At 41.1% G+C, this 13,750-nt stretch overlaps 1 protein-coding gene and 1 pseudogene across 1 annotated transcript in view; one reads left to right on the top strand and one right to left on the bottom strand.

Annotated features, from left to right (window-relative positions):
* IFT25 (intraflagellar transport 25) overlaps positions 1-13,750 on the bottom strand; it is a 124,856-nt gene that overhangs the window by 9,127 nt on the left and 101,979 nt on the right. The window lies entirely within an intron of this gene.
* LOC101430563 (mitochondrial ornithine transporter 1 pseudogene) lies at positions 1,872-2,900 on the top strand (annotated as a pseudogene).

The raw sequence follows: 13,750 nt of genomic DNA, 5'->3' as shown, positions 1-13,750 counted from the left end.
GACTTCTCTACAATAATAGCTGGAAAACTTTCAATACACCACTCTCAGCATTTGCTAGAACATCTGGACAGAGGATATAAGGAAAGAGAGAGCTTGAATAATATGATACATTAAGTAGACCTAGCAACATTTTTAGAGAATTATACCCCAAACAGCAGGATATACATTCTTCTCGAGTCCTCATGAATCCTTCTCCAGGATAGACCATATGTTGAGTCACAAGACTGGTCTCAATAAATTTAAAAATACTGAAATTATACAAAGCACTTTCTCTAATCATAATGCAAGAAGCCGGAGATCAGTAATAGACAGAAAAGGGAAAATTCATAACTATATGGAGATTAAACAACACAAATAATCAGGAGTCAAAGGAGAAATCAGCAAACATCTCGAGGCAAATGAAAACAAGAACACAGCATATCAAACAAAAACTGGTATATAGCAAAGGCAGTGCTGAGAAGGGAATTTATAGCCCTTGATGATTACATTAAAAACGAAGAGCTAATATTGAAGACCTAACAGCACACCTGGAGGAACTAGAGAGAGAATAGCAAACTAATCCCAAGCCACGCTGAAGGAAAGAAATAATAAAGATCAGAGCAGAAATAAATGAAATTGAGAAAAACAACAACAAAAACAACAGAGAGAATCAACAAAACCAAAAGTTGGTTCTTCTAGATGATGAACAAAATTGACAAACCCTTAGCTAGCCTGACAAAGAAAAAAAGAGAGAAGGTGCAAATTAATAAAATCAGAAATGAAAGGGGGAGGGGGACATTACCACTGACCCCACAGAAATAAGAGAGATCATAAGAGGATATTATGAACAACTGTACACCAAAAAACTAGACAATGTAGACGAGATGGACAAATTCCTAGAAACACAAGGACAACTTACACTGACCCTAGAAGAAATAGAAGACCTGAACAAACAAATCATGAGTAAAGAGATTGAAACAGTCATCAATAATATCTCCAAAATGAAATAATAATAATAATAATATCCCCAAAATGAAAAGTCCAGGCCCAGATGGCTTCACAGGTGAATTCTACTAATCATTCAAAGATGGTCTAATACCAATCCTGCTTAAGCTCTTCCAAAGAATTGAACAGGAAAGACTGTTACAAACCTTATTCCATGATGCCAACATCACCTTAATACCAAAATCAGGTAAGGATATTATGAAGAAAGAAAATTACAGACCAGTTTCTCTAATGAATATAGATGCAAAAATCCTCAACAAAATACTTGCAAATATAATCCAAAAGCATATTAAAAGAAATATTCACCACGATCAACTGAGTTTTATCCCAGTTATGCAAGGGTGGTTCAACACAAGAAAATCAATTAGTGTAATACAATACATTAATATATTGAAGAAGAAAAAAAATCACACAATCATCTCAATCGATGGAAAAAACTCATTGACAAAATACAGATCCTTTCCTGATAAAAAAAAATTCCAAAAGATAGGAATAGAAGGAAACTTTCTCAACATGGTAAATTGCATATATGAAAAACCCACATTGTACTCAATGGTGAAAGAATGAAATCTTTCCCACTAAGATCAGGAATAAGATAAGGATGCCTACTGTCACCACAAATATTCAATATTGTGCTTGACGTTTTAGCTAGAAGATCACAATTCCTGTAGAGAAGAGGTACTTTCTAATGATGTAAAAACTAAGAAAGTTCTTATTAGCTCTAACCAAGAGATTGGCAGTGGGAAAAACAGCCAATCATTCAAAGATACTGTAGCATCCTATTCCCTGAACAGTAAGTCTGAAGCCTATGAGAGAAAGCTAGAAAATACCATGACGTACCAACAAGACTTCAAAAGAACAAGTTTTTCAGGAAATGGACAAGCAAAATGATAGAAAATGCAGTGTTAGAAAACACTTCTGAACTGAGGGGAGGTGGTGAGCGGAGCAAGACGCGGCCACCCAGGCGCTCAGCCAGGCGGATAGGAGGTGTCATCAAAAGCTCCAGAGAGTTCTCTTCCCCGAAACCAGCTGCAGAGTGCGCAAACCTGAAGTCCTATCCTCCTCTCCAAGCTGCCATCGACCTCACAGCGGGGCCGCAGGGGGCACGCATGCGCGCTGACTGGGCAGCCGTCTGACACGGTGAAAGCGAAGATGCAGACCTTCCCTGACCGTCCAGGGGCTCACCGACTGCTGAGTCAAGACATATTCCCAGGTGGGCTTCCAGGGCTTCTACAAGGGGACCATCACCGAGAACTCCATCCTCTTCATGTGCTACAGCTTCTGCCAGCATGTCATGGGGACCGTGGCTGGACTGGATGAGCAGGCAAAGCCGAGTGACCTACAGGATGCCACTGCCGGCTCCTTCGCCTCTGCCTGTGCTGCGCTGGTGCTGTCCCACTGAGCTCGTGCAGAGCCACCTACAGACCATGGACGAAATGGAGACATCGGGAAAGATGGCCCAAAGTCATAATAGTTTGGTCTGTCGTGACGAGCATCCTTAGAAAGATGGCCCTGTGGGCTTCTACCATGGCCTCTCTAGCACCTTACTTCCAGAAGTACTGGGCTATTTCTTCGTTGGTGGCTATGAATTGAGCCGATCATTTTTACATTGGGGAGATCAAAAGATAAACTAGGCCCTGTCCCTTTGATGTTAAGTAGTGAAGTTGGTGTAATTTGCCTCTGGCTGGCTCTAGACCCAGTGGATTGTATCAAATCGAGAATTCAGTTTCTTTCCATGGCTGGAAAACAAGCAGGATTTATGAGAACCTTTCTAAGTGTTGTGAAAAAATAAAGGCATAACAGCCTTATATTCTGAACTAAAGCCTACTATGATTTGTGCATTCCCTGCCAATGGGGCACAGTTTTTGACCTATGAATACAGCGGGAAGTTGATGAGCCAGTTGGAAGCAGGCTGAAATGTGCTGACAAACCTGGAACCAAGCGCCTATATTTAGGGACTGCAGTTCATCTCAGGGTTTCAGAGAGTTCAAGACCAATGTGGAATTATTTTGGCTTCATGATTTTTATGTTTTTTGCCTTCCCTTCTTCTAAATCTTAATTTTATGGAAGGGCGCCTATTTTACATCACATAATTTCTCCCCATAATTTTACTGAGGATGAAATATAAAAGTTGCTACTTTTGTCCTTGTTGGAATATACAGGCTGAGCCAGTAGCCCTAAGCACCTTCTTTGAAAGGTCAAACACTGGTATATCAGGGCTTTTACATAAAACTGTAGATGTGCATGCAGTTTGAATGGTTAAGTGTTGAGTGAAATACACAGTTTGATTGCATATTTAACCTCAACTATCACAGAAAAACCCAGCCTTGACCGTGTTCTTTAAAGATGGCTATAAATGATTGCTTAACCCTTGTAAGATGTAGATTCTCTTTTAAAGTGCTCTTAACATGTGCACTTTACTAAACAGTTAAAGTTTTTTAAAAAGTTTAAAAATTTTTTTACGTGGAGCTTGAGAACCAAAATAGCCATCTATATTTTTAAGAGGGGAATAGACCTGCATTCTGGTGTGGCTTCCATATTCTTTTATATATATATACACATACATTTTTTTCATCCCTCCCCCTCCCCCTCCCCCTCCCCTGCCCTGCTGTTTCTCGCTGTCTGTGTCCATTCACTGTGTTATCTTCTGTATCTATTTCTCTTTTTGTCTCTCTTCTCTTCTTTCTCCTCTAGGATTCATGGGGATTAGATTCTGGGGAACTCTGATGTAGAGAGAGGTTCCTTGTTAATTGCACCACCTTAGTTCCTGGTCTCTACTGCACTTCACCTTGACTCTCCCCTTTGTCTCTCTTTTGTTGCCTCCTCATATTACTGCATAACTCACTTGCATGGGCACTGGCTCACCACGTGGGCACTCGGCTTGCTGTGCGGGCATTCAGTTCACCATGCAGGCACCCAGCTTGCCACGCGGGCACTCACGCAGGCACTCAGCTCACTGCAGGCACTGGCTCACTGTGCAGGCACTCATGTGGGTAATTAGCTTAACCATGCGGGCACTAGGCTCATCACGTGAGCACTGACTCACCGCCCAGGGATGCTTTCTCTTCTTCTTTTTCACTAGGAGACCCCAGGGATTGAACCCGGGTCCTCCCATACAGTAGGCAGAGGACTTACCACTTGAGCCACATCCACTTCCCCATATTCTTAGGTTAAAGCTTTGGAGTAGGCATCCTGGATTTTCCCAAGATGCTCCACTCTTACCTCAAATAGTGCCAATTCAATTCCCAAGTGGGGTCATATTACTTACTCTAAATATATTGTTAAATGTGTCCCAGAGCATCAGGGCTTTGGGAAGCAGCTTGGCCTTTACCTGCGTCAACTTCCCCTCTTACCTCTCCAAAAGAACTTCCACTCTGCTGAGCTTTAAGTTGAGGAAGGGGCAGAGGGGACAGGGCTGTGCTGCCATGATTTGATGGAGACCCAATGGCTGACAGCAGCTCTTAGCTTCTGGTTTCAGGGTCCTCGCCTAGGCAGGATTCCTGTTGGCCCATCTAGGAAATCCTGATCCATCTTGACCATTCACTGTCCTCTGCCTCTACCAACCAGAAACCCCTCAAGGGAGCAGAGAATGCCAAAACCTTCAAGAGATGGTTCCCTGTTAAGATATTGAATGACAGTACTCATGGGTGAAGTCCTTTCCTCTCAGGCAAGACTAAATAGAACTTAGTGCTTGTACTAGGCAGTAAGTAATGTCAGGGTTAACGCATCCTGAAGTTTCCCTTAAGATCCACAACTCTTTGCCATGCTTTAAAAGTGCTGGAGCCTTCTAAAATTGGGTACTAGAAGTCAGTGAATTTTAATGGTGATAACATATACGGTGTGACTATAAAGTAATGAAAGCAATTATATTAAGCTTTCCCATATGTGTGTATCTGTGCACTGACACCAAACCTCCACAGTCACCTCACAAATTTGGGGATGGGCAGCTGTTCTTTGGGTTGTTCTTGTCACCATTTCAGTAAGCCTAATCATTCCATGATGCTCCCAAACCAGCAAGGTATCTCTCAATAAAAAGTATTCTTGGGAAATGGATGTGGCTCAACTAATTGGGCTTCCATCTACCATATAGGAGGTCCAGGGTTCGATGCCCAGGGCCTCCGGGTGTGGACAAGCTGGCCCAGGAGGCGAACTGGCTCACACGGAGCGCCGGCCCATGCAGGAATGCCACCCCCCGCAGGAGTGCCACCCTGTGTGGGAATGCCGCCCTGCGCGGGAAAGCCGCCCTGCACGGGAAAGCCGCCCTGCGCGGGAGTACCAGTGGATGTGGAGAGGCGGCGCAGCAAGATGATGCAACAGGAGACACAGAGGAGAGAAAATAAGACGCAGCAGAACAGGGAGTTGAGGTGGTGCAAAAGAGTCATCACCTCTCTCCCACTCCAGAAGGTCCTAGGATTGGTTCCTGGAGCACCTAATGAGAATGCAAGCAGACACAGAAGAACACACAGTGAATGGACACAGAGAGCAGACAACGGGGGGTGGGGTGGGGGAGAGAAATAAATAAAAAAAATCTAAAAAAAAAAGTGTTCTTAACAGCTGGTACTGCTGAAAGCAATCTGGCCAACCAAGTCAATAATGGCCATACTGCATGGCTCACAGTCTGTCTGTCTCAGACCTCCAGTTTCCCTACACTTCTTGCTCTCCATGAGGCCTCTTTGGTAGCTACAGCCACAGTGACAGAGGCAAGAGGTTCAGGGAGACGAGCTGCTGTGACATGTGTACATCTGGGAGGCCCTGCTCAGCCTGGTGCCTGAAGTGCTCCTGAGCTGTAGGCTGGCCTTCCCTCTGCTTTCTCTCTAAAAGAAAACAGTTTTCTACTTTACCTTTCTCTCCAAGGTCAGTAGCTACTGGGTGCCACTTCATCTAAGCCAGATGAATTAAAACAGAACAGAAAATGGACTGGCTCCCAGCAGAGCAGGTGGCTCTGAGGGCACAGTGCCTTGCCCAGGCCTGTGGCAAGCGTCAGCCTGTTGTCAGCAGATCTTTTCCTCCCACGTTGTCTGTTGAAGACTTAACTAGGTTTCTTAAACAGAAATAATTTCAAGTGAGTGGGAGAGGGGAATTAATGGAAGGGAGTTATGTCTGGAGATTATTTTTCCATTTAATTTGCTTAATTCATGTTTAATATGGGAGTGCAATATATACTATTTCAGATCTATACTTCAGACAAAAATATGGTCACTTGAAATATTGTGATATATTGTGTTTAAAGGAATCTGGGCATTCTTTCATTCAATTATTTACCCAATTAAAAAAAAAGAAAAAGAAAACACTTCCGTGGTAAGAGTTAAGGAAACTGTCCCATACAACTTCCAAAGAAAGTTCTTTCAGGGCCAATGGAAAAGGCAAAACAGAGCAAAAGGTTTCTGGACATATTGAATGAGCAGAATGACAACAGTTTTAGTAAACTCACTGACTCGGCAGTGATAGAAACGTTACGTGTGAAAGCACCCCTTGCTGGATCCTCCCAAAGGAAAAAAGAGCTAGAAACTTCTCTTTGGAAATCAAATGAGAAATTTCTGTGGGAAAAAGTTTATCTCAGGTGATAGAGTTTAAAACACAACAAGTACATCGAGTAATACATAAACGTACAAATGAATTACTATGCCAGCACTGGATTCCACACTAATTATATTACCGTGAACCCAGTTATCAACACATTTTTCTGTTAAGCTCTTGCTCTAGGGCTTTTATGAAAAGTCTAAAAACTTTATCATGTGTTTGTTTTCCTTGCTATCTAATGTAATCCTTTCAAGATTATGATTGTATTATGGTATAAACCTGTTATAAAATGGAAAAGATTCTAGATTTGTAACAGGAGACTTAGGGAATCACTTACTGTGTAATTATATGATCTTAAATAAGTCACTTTCCCTTGGTATGTCTCAGTTTCCTAATATAGAAGATAAGGGGGTTAGATCATCATGAATGTTCTTCCAGTTTAAAAAAGTTTGGTTCACTATCCCAGATTCCATTAAGTCGTAGGCCAAATCGTGCCCACCCCCCAAATCAGGTTTACATTGCTATGCTTCTTACGTATTTTTCTTACAAGCATTTTGAAAATCATTAAATTAGGTATTTTCCTTATCCCTCATTACCAGGTTCTACTATTATTCAATTATTTTGGACAAAAGTCATAACTATTACTGGCTATATGGTACCATGTTATAACAATTTTTTTTTTTTTTAGGTACTTGGGCCAAGGATTGAACCCGGAGACCTCGTATGTGGGAAGCCGGTGCTCAACCACTTGAGCCACATCCACTCCCCTGTTACAGTAATACTATAACAGCTTAAAGTCAAAGGTTAATGTGTAACATTGCTATGTGAGATATGACACTAAATTAATGCGATCCTTAGCCACCGAATGCCAATGTCTCCATTTTCTATGTAACTATTATGATTTAATCAATATAAATAAAGTTTTGTATAGTATTTCTTAAATATGAAGAAATGAGTAAAGGTTTGATTTTATTTGGAACTGTTATGTTGTTGAATATTGATCAACGTAATATGGAATATGCTCATTATTGAATCCCTTTCTTTAGAAACACTCACTCAGCCCCTGTGTGTACTATGTTTGGAGCTCGAGATGCACAGGTGAGGCACTGCTACATGTGAAAGCAAGGCAGGCGTGTCTGCAAATCCCCCAGCAGCGTGCCTGGCATGTTGCAGGTAGGGACCCAAGGCTTCGGCTGACTCTCATTCAGATGGACTGTTGCACCTTTACCTCAGCTGAGCAAGCAGGGCTATAAGAGAAGGAAGTGTCCATCCTGAAAATGACAGAGAACCAGGAAATGGTTAAACTGAGGGGTCATGGTGATTGTGTTGATGGGGGAGGGCCTTTATAGCACACCCAGAATGTGGAACTATTGCTCAGAAATGGAAAAAATATATTTTCTCAAGGGACTGAATGGCCAAGTATATTGTTCCTCTAGGGCAGTTTGTCCTTAGAGGAATGTGACTATTAGTAGGAAATGTATCTTATATTATGATCCAGTACACATGTATGCATACATATTTATAATGAAACAAAATATTTAGAAATTTAAAAAGAGAAGTTCTAGCTAGAGCAATTAGGCAGGACAAAGAAATAAAAGGCACCCAAATATGAAAGGAAGAAGTAAAAGTTTCACTATTAGCTAGCTGATGATATGATCCTATATAGAGAAAATCCTGAAATATCTACAAGGCTCCTAGAACTAACAGATAAGTTCAGCAAAGTAGTGGGATACATGATTAATAGGTAAAAATCAGTAGCATTTCTATACACTACTACTGAGCAATCTGAGGAGGAAGTCAGGGAAAAAATTCCATTTACAATAGTGACCAAAAGAATCAAATATTTAGAAATAAACTTAACCAAGCACTTATATTCAGGAAACTACAAAACATTCCTAAAAGAAACCAAAGAAGACCTAAATAAATGGAAGGACACTCCACATTCATGGATTGGAAGACTAAACTGATTTACAGATTCCACGCATTCCCAATAAAAATTCCAGCAGCATTTTTACATAGAAATGGAAAATCCAATTATCAAATTTATTTGGAAGGGTTAGGGACCCTGAATAGCCAAAAATGTCTTAAGAAAGAAGAGCAAAGTTGGAGGACTCTCGCTTCCTGACTTTTTTTTTTTTTTCGGAAATTTTTTTTTATTCATTTTTTAAAAAATATTACATTAAAAAAATATGAAGTCCCATTCAACCCCACCGCCCCCACTCCCCACTCCCCCCACAGCAACACTCTCTCCCATCATCAAGACACATCCATTGCATTTGGTAAGTACATCTCTGGGCATTGCTGCACCTCATGGTCAATGGTGCACATCATAGCCCATACTCTCTCACATTCCATCCAGTGTGCCCTGGGGGGATCTACAATGTCCCATAATTGTCCGTGAAGCACCACCCAGGACAACTCCAAGTCCCAAAAACACCTCCACATCTCATCTCTTCCTCCCATTCCCCGCACCCAGCATTCACCATGGCCACTTTTCCCACACCAATGCCACATTTTCTCTGTGGACATTGGATTGGTTGTGTTCGTTGCACTTCTATGTCAAGAGGGGGCTTAGATTCCGCATGAATACTGGATGCATTCCTCCTTCTTTCAGTTGTAGGCACTCTAGGCTCCATGGTGTGGTGGTTGACATTCTTCAACTCCATGTTAGCTGAGTGGGGTAAGTCCAGTAAATCAGAGTGTAGGAATTGAAGTCTGTTGAGGTTCAGGGCATGGCTATCATATTGTCAGTCCAGAGATTCAAATTCCCTAGATATATCTTAAACCCCAGCACCAACTACAATTCCAGTAAAGTAGCATGAAAGTCTTGTGAAAAGAGATCCCATCTGAGTCCAGTTCCATCACGCAGAAACACCAGTTCCAAAGAAGGGCCAACTGACATGGCAGTGAACCCCATCTGCCATGACCATAGAACCCGTGGGTCTCTTTAGCCCTCAAAAGAACCAATACCTGGGGTTGTATCTACTTTATCTGTCTCTGAGAATCTGCTCAGGTGTGCATAAGGGCAATCCTTCTGACAACCTCCAGACTCTTTTTTAGAGACTCATAGCCATATAAACTCATTTCTCCTTTCCATTTCCCCCTTACATTAGGTCAAACAGCATTTTAAAGTTCTGTTATTATATGTAGACAGGGACATTCTGCTGGTCCGTGTTGAACCTTTAATTCAAGGTCATTTTCTAGTTGCATCAACAGCTGGTATTTGGTAGTGATCCCTCGGTGCCAGGGAGGCTCATCCCTGGGTGTCATGTTCCACGCTGGGGGGAATGCACTGCATCTACATGCTGAGTGTGGCTTTGAGACTGGCCACATTTGAGTAACATGAAGGCTGTCAGGAGGAAACTCCCAGGCACAGTGCTGCTCTAGGCCTTGTTCTTATTTCAGGTGTATAGGTTCACAAGCATAGTCATTAGTTTCAGGGGCTCACTGTTGGACCCTCATTCCTTCCTGCTTCTTACCGTTGCACCTGAGGGACTGCCGCTGCTCCCCTAGGGACCATGACAGAGCACCCCCGGACAGGAACCCAGTACCGCCCCCAGCTGCTGTGTTTAATTGTATTAGTTACCTGTAGTGGTAAAAAAAAAAAACAGCATGGTACTCACATAAAGATATTCAGAAGAACTGAAAGCAAGGATGTAAACTGATATTTGCACACCAAAGTTCATAGCAGCATTATTCACAATTGCTAAAATATGGAAACAACCTAAGTGCCCATTAAGCGCTGAATGGATGAACAAAATTTGGTATATACATACAATGGAATATTATTCAGCTGTAAGAAGGAATGAACCTTCAGGACTGTGGTGGTTTGCAATTATTTATGAATCCCAAAAAGAAAAAAATTATGTTTGTAAACTCATCTATTCTGGGTGTGATACCCTTTGATTATATTGGATTCAGTTGAGGGGTCCTTGATTAAATTACCTGTTAAGATTAGGGCTTTGATTTGACCATGAAAGTAAGGTGTGTCAGGTTGAATCCTCACCCTCTTGGTGGGCCTCACTCACTCAAGAAGACACATTTGAAGAGAGAGAGCTCTGTCAAGTTTGATCATGGGGCCCTGGGGAGAGATGGACCATTTGCCTTATAGCCTACAGCTGACCTTGGGAAGACAGCTGAGACTGAAAAAGGATGCCCTGAGAGATGATTCCTAACCAGGAGAAAGAGGCCTGGAAGCCCAGAGGGAAAGGAGAGACCAGGCAGAGATCGGCTAGCATCTTGCTTCAACACATGGCAATGACTTTGGTGAGAAAGCAACCTTGAGTTGGACTCTTTAGGGCCTTGTAACTGTAAGCTTTTGCCCCAAATAAATACCCTGTATAAAAGCCAACAGATTTCTGGTACTTTGATTAGCACCCCTTTGACAGACTAACACAAAGACATTATGTTGAGTGAAGTAAACCAGACACGAAAGGAAAAATATTGTATGGTCTCACTGATATGAACTAAATTCTATGTGTAAACTCATTGAAGTAAACTCTAGAGAATAGGTTCCTAGGAGATAGAGATAGATTATGGGTTGAGAATGGGAGCTGATGCTTAATGTATATAAAATTTTTATAAGGTTTATTGTAAAAGTGTGGAAATGAATAAAATTGATGGTAACACATTATAGTGCTCTGTTCTCTCCCATGTGTTTAATTCCGGGACTCCAGCTCAAAACTCCAACCTCCCTTCTTTGTGAGTCCCTGTCCCAGTCAAAGCCCTACCAACATTGCCCAATAGCCCTAGTCATAATTTAATCACATCCAGAGGAAGAGACCAGTTTACAAACACAACCCAATATCTATTTTTGGAATTCATAAACAAAATCAAATACTATAGTTGCATTAGTTGTACTTTACCTACAGATCACCAAATTCTTAACATTTGGTGTGGCGGTTTGATATTGTTTATGAATCAAACTCAAAAATATTTATTAGATTGTGTTTGTAAACTGGTCTATTCCTCTGGGTGTACTAGATTGTATTAGATTCAGAGGTTTCACTTTTACTTTATTAAATCAGGATTATGACTTTTATTTTCCCATGTCATTAGGGTGTGCAGGGTTGGGTCCCCACCCCCTTGGTGGGGATAACACAAACTCTCACATGGAAGTAAGCACATGGAGAAGGAGAACATAGGGTTTAGTTTTGGACACTTGAGCCCAGGGTGGGGCTGGGGGGGAACAAGCCATTTGCCTGATAGTTTGCAGTTAAAGAGACCAGAGTCCTGAACAGCTGAGAAAGCCCAGAAAAAAAAAAAAACCCTGAGGACAGAGCAAGCCTACAGCTGAAAATGGAAGCAGCAGGGACCACAGAGCCTTAGGAGGAAGAGGAAGGCTGAACCTCTGCAGAGACCAGCAGCCATCTTGTTTCAGCATGTGGCAAATGACTTTGGATGAGAAAGTACCTCTTATGGTACCTAAAGTTGTACTCTTTAGGGTCTTGTGACTGTAAGCTTCTACCCCAAATAAACACGCTTCATAAAAGTCAACAGAATTCTGGTACTTTGCATTAGCCCCCCTTTGGCTGACTAATACAGTAACTTATAGATGATAGTTGACAGTAATATTGTAATATTTTTTGCAGCAATGCAAGTGAGGAATTATATCAATTCTAAGGGACAATAGGGGGGTACAAGGGGATATGGGATCTTTCCTTTTGGTATAATGAAAATGTCCTAAAGTTGATTGAGGTGATGACAGCAGAACTCTGTGATAAAAATGAGAGCCATTGAGTATACACTTTGAATGGATTATTCAAGGCATGGGACTCTATAACACAGGGAATCCAGTGGTGGAAGGTGTCCTGTGATTGACAGAACACATTTGAGAATGTTCTTTCCTAAACTATAACAAATATATAATACTGACATAGGTTGTTAATAATCAGGTGGATTGGGGAAAAATACATTAAATGTAAGATATGGGCTATAGTTAATAGTAATATTTTGATGATGCGCTTTCATAGTTTGCAACAAATGTTTCACAATAATGCAAGGTCTTGGTGGTGGGGTGATATATGGGAGCCCTCTATGATGATATATTAGTCAGGATTCTCTAGGGAAACAGAATCAACAGGAGATATCTGTAAATAGTATGAGATTTTATAAAATTCTTTCATGTTACTGTGGGGTCACACAAATCTAGATTCCGCAGGCAGGCTGCAAATCAGGGGCTCCAATAAAAGTCCAACAGAGGTCCTTGATGAGTTTCTGGGAGACATTGGCTATCCAAAGACGAGCTGGGAAATTCTTTCTGAATGCTGAAATCACTTCCCCTTTCAAGGCATTCAATTGATTGGATAAAATGTCACTTATTGCTGACAGCAGTCTCCCTGGTTGATGGTAGATGTAATCAATCATCTATGCAGTAGACTCACTGATGACTAAAGTCCATAAACATCCTTGTATTACAATTAGCCCAGTGCTTGCTTGACCAAACAAATGGGCACAATTACCTGACCAAGTTCACACATTAGCCTAACCATTACAGTCCACCCCTTGTCACCTTGGCAACCATACACATTACCTTAAACCATACTTAGTCTCTAAGTAAAAACAATTAAGACATGCATATATATATATATTTCCACCTAACAGTGTTCAACTCTTCTGCATACAACCAGAAATGCATTAATTCCCTACAGAATAGGGTACAAGTCCTTGGATAATATTCACTCTTAAACTTGACATCCTTAAGCATTATGACATGAAACTAATACCATTCTTCATATGATAAGAGTAAAGGTTAGGAAAGAAAATAAAGATTTGTTTTATGTACATATACAATCATACTTATAACCAAACAAGGAAGAAAGATTCATGACTATTGCAGTCCTTGTTTCTATCACTGGTCATGTGGTTGAAGTTCAATTTATCACTACCTTCTTTCACTACCCATCCTAAGTTCCCATCACCCTCAGCAAGTACCATTGATTATACACTTTGGATGAATTGTATGCTTTATTAATATGTATCAATAAAATTGACTTGTTAAAAAAAACACAGAAAACATCATACTTAATGAGAAAAGACTGAAAGCCTTCCCTCTGAGATTAGGAACAAGAGAAGGATGCCCGCTCTTACCATTGTTATTCAACATTGTACTGGAAGTTCTAGCCAGAGCAAAGAGGCAAGAAAAAGAAATAAAAAGCTTTCAAATTGGAAAGGAAGAAGTAAAACTTTCCCTATTTACTGATGACATGATCCTATATACAGAAAATCCTGAAAAATTCACAACAGA

This window comes from Dasypus novemcinctus, chromosome 9 (assembly GCF_030445035.2).
Source record: "Dasypus novemcinctus isolate mDasNov1 chromosome 9, mDasNov1.1.hap2, whole genome shotgun sequence".
Taxonomy (NCBI): domain Eukaryota; kingdom Metazoa; phylum Chordata; class Mammalia; order Cingulata; family Dasypodidae; genus Dasypus; species Dasypus novemcinctus.
This window is presented reverse-complemented; position numbering and strand designations above follow the sequence as displayed.